Source organism: Meleagris gallopavo, chromosome 3 (assembly GCF_905368555.1).
Source record: "Meleagris gallopavo chromosome 3, MGAL_WU_HG_1.1, whole genome shotgun sequence".
NCBI classification, from domain to species: domain Eukaryota; kingdom Metazoa; phylum Chordata; class Aves; order Galliformes; family Phasianidae; genus Meleagris; species Meleagris gallopavo.
The window spans coordinates 1,746,895-1,770,001 of NC_139406.1; the positions used below are offsets into that span (position 1 = coordinate 1,746,895).

The 23,107-nt window shown below is 39.7% G+C and overlaps 1 protein-coding gene across 1 annotated transcript in view; it reads right to left on the reverse strand.

Annotated features, from left to right (window-relative positions):
- CNTNAP2 (contactin associated protein 2) overlaps positions 1-23,107 on the reverse strand; it is a 791,915-nt gene that overhangs the window by 538,775 nt on the left and 230,033 nt on the right. The gene's annotated exons all lie outside the window — the stretch shown is intronic.

Sequence of the window (23,107 nt, forward strand, 5' to 3'; positions counted from 1 at the left end):
CATCAAAATCTAAGAATGGATATTTGTTTCAAAAGGATAAAGGTGGTCTAACAAGAAAGGAAAAATTGCAAGCATATTAAGGCCTATACAGCAGCAACATATAAAGCTTAATATGGCATTAATGAAATATTTATTCTGTGTTTTAAAGTGTGAATAATTAATGATATAAAGTAAGCTTTTCAGAAGACAACAATCACTGAATTAAGAGGGGGAAGTAGGTATATTTCCCGTTAGACTGGAAATGTAATGGGTTACACTGACATTGTAATGGATCTTTCTGGTGATCTTACAAAACTATGCATAAAACAGACAATTTTTAAAATCACTTCTGATAAAACTTGCAAATGAAAGAAAATAACATGTATTATACTAAATAATGGTTCTTCAAGGAGAAGAAGAAAAAAAAAAGAGAAGGATATTTGTAGCCAAATGAAACACGATACCTGCAGCATGGTATACAGCATATATTAAACCATCCCAATGCCTTTTCCTCTACCACGATGTTCCTATAGGATGAAGTATTATTCAAAAAGCAGTGGTTATGGAAAAAGCCTGCATCATGTTCCACAGTCAGTTCAGCATTAGCATTCAGTGGTTGAAGTTAAAAGCTACCACAGTCCCTTGATACTGTAATCTGAGCGGGCAGATGTGTAGGAATAGTATATTTTAAATTGAGATTTAAGACGTAACTACTGACTAAAACTGAAAAAAAAAAAAAAAAAAAAAAAGATGAATTTCAGTGAGAAAAAGCATGTGTTTCTGTAATGGCTATGATTTGCTACTGTACTGATCTACTGAACGAATTCTGAGAAAGTCAAATATCAAAACTGGCTGCATTCTTTAAAGATATGTTGTTTCCACTACAGAATCATTGGGAATAAATGGTGGGTGAAATGTTAGATATTGATATCAGACCACCTTTTTTGGCCGTATGTTTTACAATTTAAATATTCATCGGCTCATCAAAATAGTGAACAGTAAAATATTAATAATATTTGATGTTTTGTAATGCTCTTGCTTAAACTATCTGTTAAATACAAGCAATAAAAATGAAAATGATTAGGAAGAAACAGTGAAGTAATGTATGCACATCCTAAAACAGTGATGTATTTTTTTATAAATGTAAAACAGCGCGTATGCATTTCTACACTGAAATTTGCAGGGGAGCAAATGCAAATTCCTACGGAAACAGAGTCAAATCCAACTGGTGACTAGAGGTTTTCTCCAGGGATAAGTTTTGGAGCCATTCATGTTTGAGGTCACTGCTGACGATGCGGACAAGGAGATTCAATGCACCTTCAGTAAGTCTGCAGATGACAACAAGGTGGGAGGAAGTGTCAATATCTATGAGGTTGGAAGGCCCTACAGAGGGGTCTGAGTAGCTGGGATGAGGCTAACTGTATGAACTTCAAGAAGACCAAGTGTCGGGTCATGCACTTTGGTCATAATAACCCCATGCAACATTACTGGCTTGGGTCAGAGTGGCTGGAAAGCTGTGTAGCAGAAAATGATGTGAAGATTTGAATCAACAGCTGTCTGAACATAAGCCAGAAATGTGCCCAGGTTGCCAAAAAGATCAGTGGCATCCTGGCTCGTACCAGAAATAGTATATCCTGCAGAACTAAGGAAGTGAGCATCCCCCCCAGAACACTTGTAGTAATAGTTTCTTTCTATTTACCACCCTTTCCTAATGTAAGCTCAAACTAACAGTGACCAGTTAGATCCTAAGTTCAATAATGCCAACCTTCATCAAAAAGAACGGAAAGGTCAAGGATGGAATTTTTCTCGGTCTCCTTGCCGGGAAAAGTTTTATGTTGCTGATGGGTCTCCCTCCTCCACAGTTTTGAATCCTCCCGGGGCTGTTTTTTTTTTTTAAATACATTTTCAGACTGCAATCAGGTTCTGTCTCCTTACTTCCCTGATAAAGGTTAGAAGTTGCACGGCTACCCCCATCAACCTCAGTTAACACAAGAAACTGCTTTTTTTTTTCTTGCAGCAGCTAACAAGGGTTGTCAAAGCTTTGCAACCTGTGGGACTATAGGTCATCTGATTAGGAGAGGAGTAAGGTACATTTCAGAGTTCCATCCCAGAAGGCTATCACACCAAACATGCGGTGCGTGGGTTCCCACAGCAGAAGACAGGGCCTATCTGTCTCTGGGGCTATAAGGTGATGCAAAGCCTGTCTCATATGACTATTGAGAAAAGTCTTTCAGTGCATCTTCACGTTACTGAACGCTGTCAGAGTACCAAGAATTTTCTGTGTAAAGATTTAGGAGAATGAGTCCTAAGTTACTCATAGCACAGTTTTAATAACTGAGCTAGTACACCACTTGAGCACTTCTTAAATTTTATGAAAAGCAGTTCTTCTAGAGAAAGCTAAAATATCTGGGAAGTATCTCCCTAATTTAGAATCATAAAATCCTTCGAGTTGGAAAGAACCTTCAAAGATCACCTACTTCAACTCCCCTGCAACAAACAGGGAGATCCACAGCTAGATCAGGCTGCCCAGGTCCTGATCCAGCCTCACCTTGAAGATCTCCAGGGGCAGGGCTTCCACCTCATCTCTAGGCAACCAGTTGGAGTACCTCACCATCCTCACTGTAAAGGACTTTTTCCTTATATCTAACTCAGACATAAACCTTCTTTGAGCTTGAAGATATTTCCCCTTGTTCTATTGCCACAGACCCTGCTCAGGAGTCTGTCCCCTTTTTTTCATATAGTTTCCCTTTAGATTAGAAAGACCACTCTCAGGCCAACTTAACATGAGCTAGCAGTGTGCTCTAGCAGCTCGGAAAGCAAATGGTATCCTGGGCTCCATCAGAAGAGGGATGGCCAGCAGGGACAGGGAATTGATTGTCCCTCTCCACTCTGCTCTTGTGAGGCCCCATCTGGAGTACTGTGTCCAGGCCAGGAGCCCCCGGTACAAGGAAGACGGAGAGCTGTTGGAGAGGGTCCAGGGGAGGGCCACAGAGATGATCAGGGCACTGGAGCACCTCCCCTACATAGACAGGCTGAGGGAACTGTTCAGCCTGGAGAAAAGAAGGGCGACCTCATTGCAGCCTTCCAGTACCTAAAGGGAGCCCACAAGCAGGAGCGGAGTCAGCTCTTGGAAAGGGTAGATAACAGCAGGACAAGGGGAAATGGTTTTAAGTTGAGGCAGGGAAGATTGAGGTTGGATGTCAGGGGGAAGTTCTTTACAGAGGGAGTGGTGAGGTGCTGGAACAGGCTGCCCAGAGAGGTTGTGGATGCCCCATCCCTGGACGTTGTGTTCAAGGCCAGGTTGGATGGGGCCCTGGGCAGCCTGGTCTAGTTTTTACACTGCAAGAGGTTTCAGCTCCTCCTGTGTATTTCCCAAGCTGAGAGCATTGGTGTAGAGGCTCTTCAGCTGAGCAACTAGTCTTGTCATTTCCTTAAAAGATGAAATCCTTAATTCCTTTTAAGTATTTCCTTTGAGTTGGCCTTCTGCTGTTGCCCCAGCAGTTGCTGCCTCGTCATCGTAGATTTTCATATGTGCTGCAGTGTTGCCAGCACCTCTCAAGCGGGCTCTTCAAGACCCCTGTTAGCACCCTGTCCCTCTTGTATAATCTTAACTTGCTTGTAAGTATCCCCTACTGGTGCCTGGTCCAGTCCAGAGTGTATGTAAATTTTTGTATGTATGTTTTTGTACTGCGCTGCTTTATTTTGTGGTTCTTTAGCACAAGTGAGACCAGCAGACACCTACTTCCAGGGACGCCCAGAATGAACTGCATATTGGTAACTTATTCCACTTATTCCTCACTTATTCAGTGCTTGTCTATTCTGCACTGCTTGGAAGGGTACTAGCTGTGATGAAACCGAATGTTTGTAATTTGGAAATGATGGACGGATATCACAAAATTTAGTATATATCAGGCTATCTTCATATTAGTGGTATTCTGAGCATATTTGTTCATTTACTGTTTTGGTTTTTTTTTTTTCATTTTCTGTTTACACTTTTTTTTTTTCCTCTTACACTTTTTTTTTTTTTTTTCTGTCTTCCATTTTCCCTCATTTGGAAATCATTTTTCTTGTATGTGCAAATATATCATACTATCATAAAACTGATCAGAACTGAAAAACAGTATACTGAGCTAACTGCTATGAATTTATAACTGAAAACTGTAATGTCGACAAGGCTCAATTCTGCTCTCATTGCACTTTTTTAGATAATAAGAGGTTTTTTTAGATTAAAGAGAACAGCCTCTTCTTGAAGTCAATTATGATGCCTTGGTATCACAGCCAGAACTAATGCTCTTCTTTGCATGCCTTTCAGAAAATCCAAAACAACTGCAGGGAGAGAACTTTTTCTGAATTTCTGAGTGTGCAACACATCCATTCATAAAGTTAGTCTGAAAGATGACAGTACTCAAACTGGATTTTCTACAAGCAGGAAATATCTCAGAGCATTTTCCTTACGTAGTCACTTAGCAAAAGATTCCTTTTCTGAGTAAATATTTTATTAATTGGGAGCATAAGTTAGGCTGCCTCTTATATTCTTTAAATGTAACTTGAAATCTCAGTGCAAATGTCTGTCTCAGTCAATACAGGATCACATTCAGGCACAGAATGAAATTGATTAGTGGTGAATTATCTTGATGGAAATCGAAATCTCCAGCTCCTTTTTTTTTTTTTTTTTTTTTTCAGGTCAAACATTGTGCAGCCAGTGCTATCATTCAAAACACAGTAGGTAGTAGTAAATGTAGAATGGTTTGTGTTAGAAGGGAACTTTAATGATCATTTAGTCTAACCACCCCAAAATGTGGGTAGAAACTTCTTCCAGTAGACCAATTTGTTCAAAGCTCCATCTATCTTGACCTTGAACACTTTAAGAATGGAACAACCACAACATCTCTGTGTCTTCATATATAGTGAAATTATTTTCATATTTGACATTCCGTTCCCTATAAGGAGGAATCACCTACAACTAATAGCTGTCTCTTCTTCACTGATGTAGTCTTGATGTTGAGGGAAGGCTTTTCCTGGTTTGGTTTTGTTAGTTTTTCTAGACTGAGTGGGCAATTATCACCCACAAATAGACCTTCCACATTCAGGTTCACATACATGTAGATATAAGGAAAAAATCTTTTACAGTGAGGCACTGGAATAGGTTACCTAATGTTGTGGTTGATGCACTGTCCTTGGGGACTTTCAAGATAACTCTGCATAAGGCCCTGGGCATCCTAATCTACCTATGGTGTCCCTGTGCATTGCAGAGGAGTTGGACTAAATGGCCTTCGTGGTCTCTTCCAACTCTTAATATTCTATGATTCCATACCTGTTATTGAGAGGCTCCCAGGATAAATGTGTGTTGTCTGCATGATAATGACCCTGACAGGAAGAAGTGCATGTGTCTAGGAACAACTCCCTTCTTTGATTGGATAAGCACCTGTATGCACAGTTAAGGCATGTAAAGGGAGATGGGAAAGTTACGAGAGAAAACTTGTGAATATATATAAGGGATTTTAGAACCTGCAATAAATGATTTGGATCATTCAAATCTGCGTCCGTGCCTCAGATGCTGCATTACGCCACTTTCCAACATATGTGAAAAATTGTGACTGTTCAACAAAGTCCCCGGGGACCGAAAAAAAGGAAACCTCACTCTCATTTACAGGATAGGGAGGACAGAGGATCCAGTGAACTACATGCTGGTGATCCTCACCTCTGTGTCTGGGAAGATTGTAGATCAGATCTTCCTAGAAGATACGTTAAGGTACATGACTGATGAGCAGGTGATCCGAGACAGCTAGCATGGCTTTACCAAGGGAAGATCATGTCTGATCAATCTGGTGGTCTTCTCTGATGGAGTGATGACACTGGAGGGCAAAGAGAAGGCTACCCGGACTTGAGCAAGGCCTTTGACATGGTCCTCAACCACATCCATATCTCTAAAATAGGGAAATGTGGATTTGAAGGGTGGACTGTTCGGTGATAAGGAATTGGTTGGATGGTTGTAGACCATTGGTGAATGGCAAAATGCCCACGTGGAGGCCAGTGATGAGGGGTGTCTCCCAAGGACTGTTTTGGTACTGGTGCTTTTTATTATCTTCATCAATGACATTGATGACAGCCTCAAGTGCACTCTCAGCAAGTTTGTGGATGACACCAAGCTGAGTGGTGCAGTTGACACCTTAAGTGGAAGGGATGCCAATGAGAAGGATCATGAAAAATTTGAAAGTTTGGCGTGTGTGAAAGTAATGGGGTTCAACATAGCAGAGTGCAAGTTTTTGCACTTGGGTTGGAGAAAGCGCAAATATGTATACAGTGTTCTGGTGGATGAAAAACTGAACATGAGTCAGCAGTGCACTCTTGCAGCTTGTGAGGTCCATGGTATCCTGTTCTCCATCAGAAGAGGGATTGCCAGCAGGGACAGGGAGGTGATCGTCCCTCTCTACTCTGCCCTTTGAGGCCCCATTTGTAGTAATGCATCCAGGTCTGGGGCCTCCAGTACAGGAAAGAACTCCACAGGAGCTGTTGGAGAGGGTCCAGAGGAGGGCCACAAAGATGATCAGAGGGTTGGAGCATCTCCTCTACAAAGACAGGCTGAGGGAGCTGGGCTTGTTCAGCTGGAGAAGAGGAGGCTGGGAGACCTCATTGCAGTCTTCCAGTATTTAAAAGGGGATTATGAACAGGAAGGGAATCAACTTTTTACAAGGATGGTCAGTGATAGGACAAAGGGGAATGGTTTTAAGTTCAAGGAGGAAAGATTTAGATTGGATGTCAGGGGGTAGTGAGGTGCTTGAACAGGCTGCCCAGAGAGATTGTGGATGTTTCATCCCTGGATGTATTCAAGAGCAGTTTGGATGGGACCCTGGGCAACCTGGTCTAGTACCAGATCTGGTGGTTGGTGGCCATGCCTATGGCATGGTGTTGGAACTTGATGATCCCTGGGGTCCCTTCCATAGACGTTTTATGATTCTATGATTCTATGCCAGCTATCTGCAGTCACTAGGACTGTTTCCATATTTGGAGATCTGTCACAAGACTTTTTAAATTTTTTAAAGGTCACAACTATTACTTAATTTTCCAAACAATTCATACATAGTGAATAGTGAAGTACATAGTGCTTCTCTTTATCCACAGATATCAGATGCGTCCAATTCCTGTCAATACCAGTTTTAGACACTGGAAAACCTAATTCTTATTTATGGCAGGTTTGCTGTTTTGTTTTGTTTGTTGTTGCTGTTGTTGTTGTTGTTGTTTTCTTTTTTTTTTTCTCTCTCTCTTTTTTTTTTTCCCTATATCACTAGAACTTAGTTTCTCAAAATTCTCTGAAGAAACCAGTTGTATAATTCTTTTAATTTATCTTCAGTAGTAGTACCAGGTTTATAAACTGAAGCATCCAACATCCTTAATTTTCAGTTCATTTTCTAAAGAAAAATTGCTTGTATTTATTACACTATAGGAGAGACGTTGATATGTCCAGAGGAGGGTCACAAAAATAGTCCAAGGATTGGAACACCTCTCCTATGAGGGCTGGCTTAGAGAGCTGAGGCTGTTCAACCTGGAGAAGAGAAGACTTTGAGGTTGTATGAATACTTCTTTGTTTTTGGCTCGAAGCTTGCTTCCTGAGGTATTTCTTGTGATAGGACTGACTTGTCTCGGAGATGATTGTTGGGTTTTGCTGTGTGGAAATCAGCATCACTGTGTGGATAATTTTACATTTGAAAGCATTTCTTTGGAGCTGTTTGCCGTTGGAAAAGAGTGCTCAGGACTGTTTATTGGCGGATCTAACCTGTGACCAAATAACTCCTGTTTGCTACAGGAGACTGGGGGGATGATACTATTGTATCCTGTGAAGGCAAGATACAAATTCGCGCCTCCCTGCTCCGTCTTATCTGCTGGCAAGGCCCAGAAGGTGGGAACAAAGGAGTTTCTGCTGAAATCGCAGAGCCTTCTTCCCTTCCTCATCACCCTAATTTGTAATAGTGTCCATCCTCCCTTTCCCAACTCCCTGATTAGAATTTGTAATAAGCTGGTCGGACCAACGTTTGAACTGTTGTTTCTTAATCTCATGCTGGGTATAAGGATATCAAAGAACCTCCTCTCCCTCCTGTAAATTGGAGCGTGACATTTATTTAATGGCATAGTCGAAGCAGGATACCTGCTGTGAGAGTGCTGTCCTTCCAGATATAGTCTGAAACCTTTCTGTGTGTACTTCCTGGAGCTGCAAGGAGTGATATTTTGGAGAACATGAGCACCTCTCCAGGAAGACCATTCCATATTCTAAAACTTTACTGTTTATGTGTATACCTCTCAGGGACGCATGAATTAATTCTGACTACATGTGTGCCTCCTCGGGAAGACCATTCTGCATTTTGTGATTTAAGTATTTTGTAGCTTAAGTGTGAAATTTGAACCTTGTTGTGTGCTCCCTCAGAGAAAGGGAAGAGCGCTTTGAGCATTTGCGTTTGATAAGTCTCTGTTTGCCTGAGGAGATAAGGAGTCACTTGAGCTTTTGAATATCTGCACCTCCTCCTCCTTCAGTGTAGATGTTTCTGCCTATTGAGAAATTAGTAACAGTATAGTCACTATGAAAAGTGAAGGTGTATTATTTGACCTTTTAGATAAGCATGGTGCTCGGCCCTCTTTATCAGGGGTGGATTGGGCACGACAAAACTTGCATAATGTGCAGAGCGTTTCGGAACATATTAGTGTCCTACAAAATGAGGCTCATACCCAAGCTGTAAAACGAAAATCGTTTATTTGTGCAGTACTCCGGGATGCTATTTAAAAGCTGCCGTGGAGTTCTGAGATGAAAAGCATTCGACAGAAACCCAAACCATACACACATTGCAGGAATCAGTTAAAGTAATATAAGAATTGGTAAAAACTCTGCAGAATCAAATAGTGAACCTTGAGGAACAATTAGAAAGAGAGAAATGCAATTCAGTTTTGTTGCAAATGGCTTTTAAGGAACTGCTAACGTGTAAGCATACCAGTGACACTGTAACAACAACAATCAAAACATGGTTGTTGGAAAGTGTCTAAGTTTCAATAAGAGATGTACATATTTCTGGGATTACCCCTCTTATGGTTAATACTGTGGAATATCCTACACACGCTATCCTGTGGAAGTTCTGTAGACTATAACAATACTCGAATTTGTCAAACTAGTATTTATATCTCTCAGCATTTGAATTGCTTTGGAAATGCACAAGTGGAAAGTTCTCAAGACATTAAATCATCTTAGAAAACATTACAGGGCAAGTCCACATATTGTCAAATTGGACTACATATGCTTTGGTGAATTAACTGAAGTGTAATATTATATGGTTACTCGTAAGCACCACAACCTCCACTGAAGAATTCCCGTCTGGATCCTGGTTTAGCATTGTTTCACAAACACTGGGACTTCCTGGGTGAGGAAAGCAGCTAACACAAATGCCTCTATTTGTTTTATCTATTTATTTATTATTATTGGTTATTGTTAAATTTATGGTTATTGTCAAATGTATGGTTGTCTCTTCACTTTCTACCTTTTATTCATTATGTAACATCCATGTCACCACTCCTGAAGAGTCATCGGGTGGTGTCTTTGGCAAATTGAATGACTCTAATTGTTGTCTAAAAATTGAATGATAATGATAAAGTTGTTAAACAAATTGTCCACGGGTAAAACTCATCCTATTATATTTACTGTGTGCTGTTGCAGCTCTTACTTTGTACCTTGTACGATCCCACCTTTTACTCAGCTTATACAATGTACTGTACTTTGTAACCACTTCTACTGACGGACAAGTCCAACAGATCAGGGTAACAATTGTAACCAGGCCCAAGAAATCTTTTGTAGCGATTGTGTAACAATTAACTTCCCCTTTCCCTCCTCCCTTCCCCTCCCCCCTTTTCCCTCGCACTTTTTTTCCCTTTTTTCTTTTCCTCACCACCTATTTTGATCTCTATCTCTCCAGGTGTTGGTTGCCCTGTTTTATTTTTTGTTTTTGCATTAAATTTGATAAATTGGAGCAAGACAGATGTCCAGTTCTTTGAATATCTCCAAGGGAGAACACTCCACAACCTCACTGAATAACCTGAATAATCAGTCACTCTCATAGCAAATAAAAGCTTCCTGATCTTCAGGCAGTACCTACTTTGTTTGCACCTAGTGCTTCTTTGTCACTGAGCACCCCTGAAAAGAGCCTGTCTTTCTTCTTTTGATTCTCCTTTCAGGTATAGATCTTTCTTGAACCTCCTCTTCTCAAATCTGAACAGACCCAGTTCTCTCAGCCTTTCCTTGTAGGAGAGGCAGTCCAATACCTTGATCATCTCGGTGGCACTTTGTAGGACTCTTTCCAGTATGTCCAAGTTTCTTTTCTGCTAGTGTACCTGAAACTGGACATGAAATTCCAGGTGCAGCTTCACCAAGTCTGAGTAGGAGATAATCTTCTTTGACTTACTAGTGATACTTTACCTAATGCAGCCCAGCTTGCCATTAGCCTTTTTTGCAGCAAAGGCACATTGCTGACTCTTGCTTGATGTAACTCTATGCTGGGTGGCCCCTAGCATATGCTAGTGCCTGAAGTTGTTTCTCCTCATATGCAGGACTTTACAATTTTTCTTTGTTGAACTTCCTGAAGTTAAATGTATACTGCACCCTATATGCTCCAAACTGATTCATCTATCACTGTCATGAAACCCTTGATTGAAGTTCTATTCTAGAAGCTAAGGAGTCGTACACATTAAAGGCTTTATTTAGTGAAGTTAACTGAGTTATATTTAAAAAATAGTACAACATTCCACTGTGCTATCAGAGAAACAGTATCCAATTGTAAACAGTATTAATTGATTTACTAAATTGCTCTCTCTTCTCATCTTCTGTACCGTTTAATTCCAGGAACCCATACCCTTTCAGTTCTACTGGATTGTAAACATGTTTCCAAAGTTCCTATAGGTAGAAATGGTTTCTGATTTCAGTTTTATGAGTCTCTTGCAGCTTTAACTCTCATCTTCATGAAAGAGGAGTCCAGATGAGTTCTAGTTTGGCTGCATCAGTCCATTACCACTGATTAAACATCACACTGAATTTTTGCTTTCTCTTACTCTACATTTCATATTTCAGGAAGTTCTGAAAAATTGTTCTTCGCATGCTTTGGCTCATGTTCAAGTCAGATAGTTTAAGTGCACAAGTTTCTCTGTTCTAAATTTGAACAAAAAAGGTAAAAAAAATAACAGATTTCTCAAGCAGATAAGCTTGATTCAGTTGTTCACTGCAAATGTATGAGGGGTGAAACTGCACATGCAAGGTGATATATCTTTTAAGTTGTTCATCAGATTGTGCTCACAAACTGTATTCTTTTATTCAGGTAAAGAAATTGCATTTTTTTCTCTCAAAAGATATGTTTGTTACTGCTACATGGAGAATAATACTTTCAAATGCAGTGTTAAAATGAACATTTTTTTCTGACACTTCAAATGTTGAAGAACAGTGTCTGAAATCTCATTTAGAGGTAATGCTGGTGCATTTCCAGTTCTCCACATGACAGCAGCCTGCACTAATATTCTTCCATTGCTATTAGACTCTCCACAGCCCAGATTGTCTGCACTCTCAACTGCTAATTACATAGTAAATACATTCATTGTAATAGAAGAAATATTTATCCCTGAGAAAGAAATCTTCAGTTGTAATCAAGAAAACAGTGCCATCTTTCCAGGTGGATGAATGAGAATTTAAGATCAATAACATGCATAGATTGGCTTTCTAAAGCTCAGATTCAAATCAATATTTTTCAATTTCCTGCTACAAAGACTAGATCACTGTCATTCTGGCAACAATCACAGAGAATGCTTTTTTGTATATTTTAAGACTTTGAAAATATTCTCAGAGACTAAAATCCCTCAAATGCAACCCCAAGGAATTTACTGCTAACTACAGACAAGTATATTACTCAGTCATCAGTCTAGAACACATACAGACAGTTCTTATTCAAACACATAACAAATATGGGTAAAATATTATGTTATTAGGTCATCATGCTTAAATTCTTTTGTAAATGAAGAATGCAAATGAACTTTTCAGATAACTATTTTTTTTCCTTAAAAGCAAGACATTTGGATTTGAAATTAGTTCAGTAATTAATCCAATTCAACTTTCCTTGGTTAAGTGTTTAAGATTCTTTTTGTTCTGAAGTCTTCAATTGGTGCTTTATTTACTCTTACGGATTACAGTCTCTAGCATGTCTATATGCTATCTTTGTCACTTCAAGTGAACAAAAAAATGATGTCCTCTATTTTGCATTATTTCTTTACTTTTCTTAGAAATTAAAACACTTTACGGTAAGCTGACACTCATTTTGCGAGGCATCATAACTTAACACTAGGTGGGAACATTAGGTAACTAAGTTAATTACCATTTATCCCTGTAAAATTAGTTAAGTGATGCTCTTTTCTTTCCTATGGATTGTGGAGAGTGAAAGATCTCCCTTCCATTGATTCTTTCTGTAATTTGTAATTGATTTTTTTGTTTGTCTTCTCACTTTTCTTCCAAAAAGCTGTTGTTATCAGAGAAGTTTTCAATCCATCCTTGCCGTTCTTAGAGGCAAGCACTGACCCCTGGGGAACACCACTCATGACCGGTTGCCAGCTGAATTTAGCTCTATTCACAACTACTCTCTGTGCCTGGCCTTCCAGCCAGTTCCTTTACCCAGCATGGAGTGCACCAGTCCAAGCCATGGGCTGACAGCTTCTGCAGGAGAATACTGTGGTAGACAATGTCAAAGGCTTTGCTGAAGTCTAGGTAGACTACATCAACAGTCTTTCCCTCATCCACCAGACGGGTCACTAGATCATAGGAGATCAGGTTGGTCAAACAGGACATGCCCTCTGTGAACCCATGCTGGCTAGGCCTGATCACAGAATCACAGAATCACAGAATTGTAGGGGTTGGAAGGGACCTCTAGAGATCATCGAGACCAACCCCCCTGCCAAAGCAGGTTCCCTACACCAGGTCGCACAGGTAGGCGTCCAGGCGAGACTTGAATATCTCCAGAGAAGGAGACTCCACAACCTCCCTGGGCAGCCTGTTCCAGTGCTCCGAGACCCTCACCGTGAAGAAGTTCTTACGCACATTCGTGCGAAACTTCCTGTGCTGCAACTTATGTCCGTTTCCCCTCGTCCTGTCTCCACGTACCACTGAAAAGAGACTGGCCTCACCACTATGGCCGCCACACCTCAGATATTTATAAACCTGGATCAGGTCCCCTCTCAGTCTTCTTTTCTCAAGGCTAAACAGACCCAGTTCACTTAGCCTTTCTTCATAGGGGAGATGCTCCAGGCCCTTCACCATCTTTGTGGCCCTCCGCTGGACTCTTTCCAAGAGATCCCTGTCTTTTTTGTACTGGGGAGCCCAGAACTGGACACAGTACTCCAGATGAGGCCTTACCAGGGCAGAGTAGAGGGGGAGGATCACCTCCCTCGACCTGCTGGACACGCTCTTCTTAATGCACCCCAGAATGCCATTGGCCTTTTTGGCCACGAGGGCACACTGCTGGCTCATGGCCAACCTGTCGTCCACCAGGACGCCCAGGTCCCTCTCTGCAGAGCTCCTCTCCAGCAGCTCATCCCCCAGCCTGTATTGGTGCATGCAATTATTCCTCCCTAGGTGTAAGACCCTACACTTGCTTGTGTTGAACCTCATCTGGTTTCTTACTGCCCAGCTCTCCAGCCTGTCCAGGTCTCGCTGAATGGCAGCACAGCCTTCAGGCGTGTCAGCCAATCCTCCCAACTTCGTATCATCAGCAAACTTGCTGAGGGTGGCCACTATCCCCTCATCAAGTGATGCTCCAGTTGTCCTGCACATGCCATGTGATCTCCCTCAAAACAATCTGCTCCATAACCTTCCCTGGCACCGAGGTCAGCCTAACAGGCCTGTAGTTCCCCAGATCCTCCTTATGACACTTCCTGTAGATGGAAGTCACATTGGCAGGCCTCCAGACTTCAGGAAGCTCAACAGTCAATAAGGAGTGCTGATAGATGGTGGAAAGCAGTTCGGCTATCACCTCCGCCAGTTCCCTCAGCACTCTTGGGTGAATCTTATCTGGCCCCATGGACTTGTGGCAGTCCAGTTGGAGTAGTAGGTCCCTCACTGTTTCATCCTGAATCGTGGAGGAGTTTAGCCTGCTCCCCAGCCGAGACTACCAGGTCAGAAAGTGAAGTACCCTGAGGATAACTGGTCTAACCTTCAAAGACAGACATAAAGAAGGCATTCAGAACCTCTGCCTTCTGCTTATCCTCAGTGGTCACATTCCCAGCCTCATCCAGTAGAAAATGGAGATTCTCCTTGATCCTCCTCTTACTGTTGATGTATTTGTAGAAGACTTTCTTGTTCCTCTTTACCCCAGTGGCCAGGTTGAGTTCAAGCTGGGCTTTTCCCTTTCTGAGTTTCTCTCTGCACATCTTAACAACTTCTTTGTATTCTTTCTGAGTTGCCTGTCCCTTCTTCCACAGGAGATAGATTCTCTTTTACTCCTGGAGCCTCAAGAATATCTCCCTATTCATCCACACCAGTCTTCTTTCCCACCAGCTCATTTTGTGGCTCAGGGGAACAGCCTGCTCCTGCGCCCTTAAGACTTCCCTCTTTAGGAGCGACCAGCCATCTTGGACCCCTTTACTCTCTAAGACTCAATCCCAGGGACTCCCCCTACTAGCCTCCTGAACAATTCAAAGTCCACCTTCTGGAAGTCCAAGGTAGGAGTTCTGCTGTTTCCCCTCCTGTTCCACTGAGAATCAAGAACTCTACCATTTCATGGTCACTCTGTCCAAGAGAGCCCCCGACCTCCACATCTCCCACCAGACCTTCTCTGTTTGTGAACAGCAGGTCAAGTGGGGCAGCTCCTCTCGTAGACTCTCTCACCAGCTGCATCAAGAAGTTATCATCCATACACTCCAGAAACCTCCTGGACTGCTTCTTCTGCGCTATGGTATATTCCCAGCATATGTCGGGGAAGCAGAAGTCCCCCATGAGGACAAGGACAGGTGATCGCACAGGTTCTGCCAGCTGCTCATTGAACACCTCATCTCTCTCTTCATCCTGGTTTGGTGGTCTATAACAGATTCCTACCAGGATGTCTGCCTTGTCAGCCCTTCCCCTGATATTTACCCATAGGGATTCAACCTTATCATCTCTATCCACAAGCTCAGTAACATCAAAGCACTCTCTAACATAGAGAGACACACCGCCACCCCTCCTTCCTTGCCTATCCTTGCTGATTAGTTTGTAGCTGTCTATTGCAGCACTTTAGACATGGAAGCAGTCCCACCATGTTTCTGTAATGGAAACAGAAGGTAAAAAATAAATAAATAAATAAATAAATAATACTTTAGAGCACCAAGCTCTCAGTGTGTACTCCTACTGTATCTTCAAGTTTGGAGAGAATTGTGTACAGATCGCTTCAAACACTTTTTGTGCTATGAAAACTTGATTTCACAGATTAGAAGGAAAATAGTCTACTCCATTTAGACAGTTGCAGGAAATAAACATTGGGGTTCACCTCTCTTTAGGCAGTGATTTAGTACTCTATAACATCCAGAATTGTACATTGTACATCAGGATAGAAATTTCTTTGAATGAATATAGAATATCAAGTTTTAAGAAATATGAGATAATTACATCAAGAACTTTTCAGTGCCAGATTTGATTAATCTTGAATGATAAGGGAGAAAATCTATAAATATATTCTTCTTTTATATAGGATGAAAAATTGAGGAATGATAGAAGACCATAATTACAGTTTCTAATGGCAATCATATTGCAATGAAGACATTGGACTTTGTAAAATACATTCAGAGTATTTCTACCCCTCCATGTTGTATTCTATTTACTATCACCAGGCAGAAAGATCTCATGCATACTGCTCACAAGAACACAAAGGCTGTTAGTAAAATATTCCAAGTGACCTTGCTGTTATCAAGAAATACTGACAAATACAATACACATTTACATTCCTGGTCTTTCTATCAAAATTATCCTTATAATTCATTCCTACTCTGACAGAAAAAATCTCTTATTATCTTTTCTTTCAGACAGGCTTTCTCATGATATTCTTTCTTTAAAGCTAGATTGATGACTGTGCCTTTAGATGTTGTTTAGAATATTTGTAAATCTGTGGATAAGTTTTTTATTAGTTGAGGACGTCTAGCACAAAACTGACCATGTAGAAGCTGAAGGTTGAAGATGAAGAGTGCAAACAAGGAAACAAAAAGAAGAGAAAATGTTAAATCAGGACAGCAGACAGCATCAATGTTTATGAGAAGTACATTGTAATAAGCTCATTATTTTATTTTATTTAATTAAAGGAGAAGAGAAAACAACAACAACAACATAATGGACATTATGTAAACTGTGAAAAGTTCAGAAAGCTTGAAGTATTGTTCCTCATGTTTATTAATGTTTTATTTGAAAGAAAGTACTGTGATATGAGTACAGAATTGGTTTACACCAGAGGGGAAACATTAAGACTTCTATACAATCAAATGAATGAGAAGTAGCATGCCTAGGAAAGGAAAATGCTGTAAGATAGTTTTGTGTCATATATAACTGATATGTGTTATGCTTGTGAACAAAACACTATTAAGTTGATATGTCATAATGTAATTCTTATCAGGAAAAGAACAAAAAGATGACCAAATATGGAATAACAAAACAAATACATCTCATTGCATTGTGCTCTATTAAAGCCATGAACAGAGTTGTGTGAAAAACAAACAAAAAAATAAAAAGATTCAGATTAGATTCTAATCTTCAGATTAGAAAAGAAGATTTTGTCTTTAATTCAAGTTAAGAATATTAAGATTTTGATTGACTGGAGCAGACATACAAAGTGAGAAAAATCACTTCAGAACACTTCATAACTCACTCTGTCAAAATAAACGCCACTGTGAAGCATTCTTGTTTCTACATAAAAACAATACCAAACTCAATGAAAGAATCTCAGTAATTTCTCCTTTTACTTGGAGGCTGGAAAAGATTCAAAAATACTATCAGAATTTAAAGGCTTTCCTCAGAAAAGTAAGGTAAATGCCCATCTTCCTTCTCCATCCTCCCATTTTTTCCCCTCCACTTCAATATTTTCTCTGGAACTGAGAATGAAAATACTGTTTTCTGAGGAAGACTATATATATGCTCTGAGAATGCTGTTTCTTGGTGTTTTTATTTTCTACTATTAAAAATACTGGAACAAATTCTCCAAGCCCTCCATTAGCCTTGTTGCCCTTCTTTGGACCTGCTTCAGCACCCCAGTGTCCTTTCTAAATTGAGGTGCCCAAAACTGAACACAGTACTCAGGGTGGGGCGTCACAAGCGCGGAGTACAGGGGCAGGATTACTTCCCTAGTCCTGTTCACCACATCATTCCTGATACAAGCCAGGATGCTATCGGCCACCTGGGCACACTACTGGCTCATATTCATATGTTCCCCTGAAACAAAGCAAAACAAACCTGCCTAAACCCAAAGCACAATCCTGTTTAGTTTACTTTATTCTGATACACAATTCTATTGTTGGAAAGCTGATACAGAATTTTCCACTGTTAACAGCTGAGAGACTTTCTCATTTCCAAGATCAATACATGTGCAGCATGCAGTCATAGCTTTCATAGGCATCACTACTCGGTTTACCTCATTTCTCCTTCAGAAGTCTCTCTGAGATCATTAAACAGAAATAATTTTCCTAGATGTAAGTTACAAGCTCTCTAGACCCTCTGATGCTCCCACTGAAAACCAGTTTGATATGTCTCTCTAGAATAGATGATAAAGTCACAAGTTTATAGTTTCAGGTTCTCTGCTGCCTTCTCATTTGTGTACTGGGCCTGGCTGAAACACAGATTACTCTCCCGACAGCAGACTGTGTAGTGCTATGCTTTGCACTTACAGCCACAGTAGCACTGATATCACACTGATGTTTGGCTGTTGCCGAGCAATGCTGGCAAAGGAGCAACACCTTCAGTGGCTGAGACTGGGCAATAAGTGAGGGGGAGCACAGCTAGGTCAGCTGGCCTAAATCCACCCCAGTGATGTTTTATATGGAATGGCATCACACTAAGCAATAAAAGCTAGTGAAGGGGAAGCTCTTATGAAAATATCTGCCCACCTACGTAACTGCTATGCATGTTGAGGCACTTCTTTCAAAGGTGTGGCCAAACATTACTGATGGGAAGTAGACAACAATTGTTTTTGCCTTTTGCTTCTCTGCCCTTTTCAAAATTATTATTATTTTTATTCTCCCTCCTCTTTTTCCTTTAATTAAACTGTTCCATATCTCAGTCAATATGTCTCTTCTATCATGTTTCCTTTTCCTGTTCCTTTGAGATGTGGTGAGAGAACAGTGGTGGAACTTAGCTAGCCATCAGAGTGAAGCACATCACAGTGACAGTCTATCCAACCTGATATTATCCCAGGAAACAATTTGACTGATCCAGAATGCTGTTTAAGGGTTTAGAAGACTTTTATTTTAATGCTTTTTTTTTTTTTCTTTTTTAGTTGGATGGAAGAAGATTGAAAATGAATTTGAGCAAACTTAAAAGACACAGAGCTAGGTCCACATCAGCAAAAGCTAGAAAGAAGAGCCAATAAAAGTATGACAGCAGGATTACAGAAAATGCTAATACTAAGCCAAAAATGAAAACCTGATTTCTTTTTCCCTACTTCAAGAATTGCTTTCTTCTCTATCTTTGCAACATATTTAGCTACAGTAATTATGGTAATGAACATAAGATTTTATGAAATCAGTAAAGCAGATAGATCTTGAATGTGATAAAGACCATCAATAACTGCATTAGATATTGGCCTAGAATTTTTTTCATTGCATACATTCTCCCAGAGATGGAAGCCGGAAGGAGGGTAATTACTATTGCACATTAGTTGTAATTGATGGGTACTCACTAAATTAAATCATCAGTAACCTGGAGGTTAATAAAGTATAAGTTTGGAACTACTTCTCCCACTTTCCTCAAATCTTGGCTAACTCAGCAAAATGATTTCCTCTTCCTTTATTTCTCCTAGCCTTTTCTTAATAATCTTTTTATAATAATTCGTTGCTGCCAGACCAGCTATAAAACCAATGGACTTAAGCAATACATCTTTACTTTTTTGTGTATTTGGGAGAGAAGGCAGCCTACTCCTTGCATAGATAGCCTCAGGTTACCACTACTACCCAAATAACTTCTCTCTGCATTAGAATGCAGGAAGAGCAGACACTGAGGGATTTCAAACACATAGTACACTTCAATAGGCATGGATTTGGGACTGACATATTTGAAGATTCACACTAGATTTTGGTCTGAATTCATGCCCCAGAGTGAGTTGTAACAAGTACATTAATAATTTCTCTACTTCACAGTAAATTAGTAAAATTTCCTCAAAAAATACTGACCAAGATTTTCTGTTAATTTCCCTTTTAAGAGTGAAAGAATGCAGAGATCCTTCTCAGGATACACAAGAATATACTCTCCCAGCTCAGTGCCAGGAAAAAGTTAGTAATCTTCAGCCATCCTTGCTTCAAGCTCCAAATAATTGTTAACCCTGCTCTCATATCTTCTGCCTGTAACACAGGCTACCAACAACAGATTTAATCCACGCTCTATCTCCAGAAAGAAATTCAAGAGCACGTCCTTTCCACTCCTAAGATTCCCCCTTATTTTTTCCTGGTAACACAAGAGATATGTCCTCTCCAGGTGTGTCTATTGGCAATCACTGTACTAACAGGAACAATGATGAAAGCCAGTTTTGCTCATTAGCTTTGTGAACTCATTTAAGAAGTTTACATCTCTTCCCCCTTTAGGTGTTCATAGTCTAAAACAGTTTAAATTATACTGAGGACTACATGAAATGAGGGGAATATGGAAATCAGAAGTTGAGAATTTGTACACATCACCATGAAGTAGAAATACCTGCTCCAGTTTATTTCTTTCCATCACTGGTGGTGTTCAAGGGAAGTCTGGATGAGGTGCTACAAGATGTGGTTCAGTAGCTTAGTGGGTAGTAATAGTGACAAGAGGATGGTTAGACTAGATGATCTGGTAAATCCTTTCCAACCTTGTGATTCTATGATTCCATGATTTTTTTTCAGAGTGGCTATTTCCCTCAGAGTTTATCAGAGATTAAACCCCCCCTCTGCTGTGACAAATTACAGTCATTGCAATGTTCAGAAACAAAGGAAGGAATTTAAGTTTAATTTACCTCTTTTTTCCCCAAGTTTATTGAGAAAAAAAAAAAAAAAGCTCTAAAACAAAGGTATCAATTTTAGTTTTCCCCATCACATAATAAGGAATGTATAAAATAAATCTTTCTTTAAAGTTCCTCTTGGAATACATAAATATTATCTTACAGTTAAAAAACAGGAAGAAAGAGATCTTCTCTCATCTTCTCTGAATTAACTCCTTTAGTATGAATCCTTGTAAAAGGCCGGCAAAAGTTTTAATTTTTAATGCAATATTTTGCTATGTACTTCATTTAATTATTCATTGCTGCTATTAATGCTTTTGCCTTTGCAAGAAGGCTAAAGGGAAGAGAATTTCTCTTTTTTCACAGATGAATGCAGTCAACTTTTCAAATACTTTAGCAATCTCAACAGAAAAACAATAGAATGGCAGGCTCTGTGGAATTTTTCCACACAGCACAAAATGCAATCAGGATTATTAGTGTTTTGTATTCCATTGATAGCTGTATGTATAATACGTCTGAAATATATTTTATTTTAAAAGATGATATGAGAAAAAAAAAGGACAAGGAAACATTTTGTTTTCTCAAAAAAAAAAAAAAAAAAAAGAAAAGAAAGAAAAAGAAATGCTCCAAGTTAAATTCTAGATCTTGTGTCACGTTTTAGTGAAGAGTGATGTGACAGCCTATTCCCAGCACATGTTATCAAGATTGTAAGTACCAAATCCAAAATGTAGCTGACTTGCAACATGCTGTGCAGATAATAGCATGAGTTATATTTATAATTAATGATGGAAATATAGAATGGTCAAAAATAGTGGTCTATGTTTCACCTCATATTGACAAAAAAGTCATGTGGTAGGTGCCCTTTGATGTTTACTGAAAAGCAAGTCTCTTTCACTTGTTCATTCATTTACAAAATTGGAAAGATATTTTTTGAAATATCTGTTTAAATGCTCTTGGGGAAAAATATATATATATTTGAAGATTAATTTCATGGTTCTGAAACCATGTTTTTCCATCTGTGTAGGTAAGGATTCTCTTTTATTACCCAAGGAGATTTTTTGGTGTTCAGGAATCTGGTAAATCAAGGTCAGGTCAACTCCTAAGTGACAAATCAAAGAATCTAACACAGAGAAGGTACTGAAGATTGCATACTATAAAGTATAATGAAACTTAATAATGAGACATTAAGGCTATTCATTTATTTAAAATGTACATAATATCTTAGTCATTAATTTGTAAAATCATCAAAAATAAAATTAACTGACTGATTTTTGTCTCAATTTCACAGAGTTAGTCCAAAATTCAAAGAACTCCTCCAATTTAAGAAAACACAAGGCTTACAGATGTGTTTTGTTAGCTGCATATATGATTAAAATATGAAAATAAGTTAATTTGGATACAGGAATTTCCTTATGTGCACTTTTTGTCCAGGAGCAACCACTGACATGGAGTTCATTATTAAAATAGTGACAGATTTAGGTCACAGATACAGAGGAGGTATAGTTATTTAAGAAGACACAGGAGCTCACTTAACCATATTTCAATTAGAAGGGATTGTTAAAATTGCTGCACTGCATTGCTTTAGGGCTTTCAGAAATATTTGCTGCTGCCTGGGGCAGCTTGAAAGCATTTTGCAACACAGAACGCTAAAATAAGTGCCCAGGCAAATCTCTCTTAGGGAAGCTGTTCAAATGGTTAAAAACATTGTAATATAAAGGGAAAGAGCATGATGATATAAATATACTAACTTTGTTTTGAGACTTTTCAGAGTGTAGTGAAGAGTTTACGCATAATACTCTGAATGGCAGAACACTAATTGCTAAAAACACTTATTTTCATTTAATAGAAAAGTTGATGTTAACAGTATTAAATTCTAGGAATTATTTTTTGGAGACAACATATAGAACATCTGACACTTCTGTTTCGTTGGCTGTGGCTCGTGCACAAAAGCATGTGTTAATGAAAGAAGGAAGATACAGGAAAGTATTGGCTGGTCAATGTCACCTTAGTCCATGGGAAGGTGATGGAGAAAATCTTCCTGGAAAACAAGTGATGGGTGTAATTTGCATGGATTTACAAAGGGGAAATCACGCTTAACTAACTGCATGGCCTTCTTCAGTGTAGTAACTAGCTTGACAGATGATGAGAGAGAAATGGATCTTGTTTATCTCAACTTAAGTAAAGCCTTTTACCCTCTCTCCCATTACATCCTCTTAGACAAGCTGACAAAGCACAGACCTGATAAAGGAGTAGTAAAGTGATTTGAAAACAAGGCAAATTAATAGGCCTACAGAGTGGTGATCAGAGGCATATAATCCTCTGGATGCCAGTCACTAGTGATATGCCCAAGCAATCGGTACTGAAGGTAGCAGTTTAACATCACCATTAGTGACCTGGGCAATGAGACAAAGGCAGACACATAAAGATTGCAGATAATGCAAAATTGCTAGGAATGGTTGATATACCTGAAAGATGTGCTAACACACAAACAAATCTTGACAGGCTGAAAAAATGGGCTGACTGGAACTTCATGTTGAAACAAGGGAAAATGCAAAGCCCTACTGCATGGAGAGGAATAACTCCAGCACCCCTGTACACTGGCTCTTAGAAAGCAGCTTTACACAGAAGGCCCTGTGGTCCTTGTTGACATCAAATTGACCATGAGCCAGCAATGCATCCTTGCATCAAAAGCAGAAAATGGCATCCTGGGTTGAAGAAAAACATTGACAGCAGTTAAAAGGAGACTATCTTTCTTTACTCAGCACCAGTGAGCCATGACTGGAATGTTGTGTGCAGCTCTATTGGTATGCAATATGGCCTTACAGGGGTGAGAACTGAGCAGGGCTAAAGAGGTAATTAATAAAATGAAGCATACTGAGAGATCTGGGATGATTCTTCCTGGAGAAAGGCTTTGCGGGACAGATCTTATGAAGAAG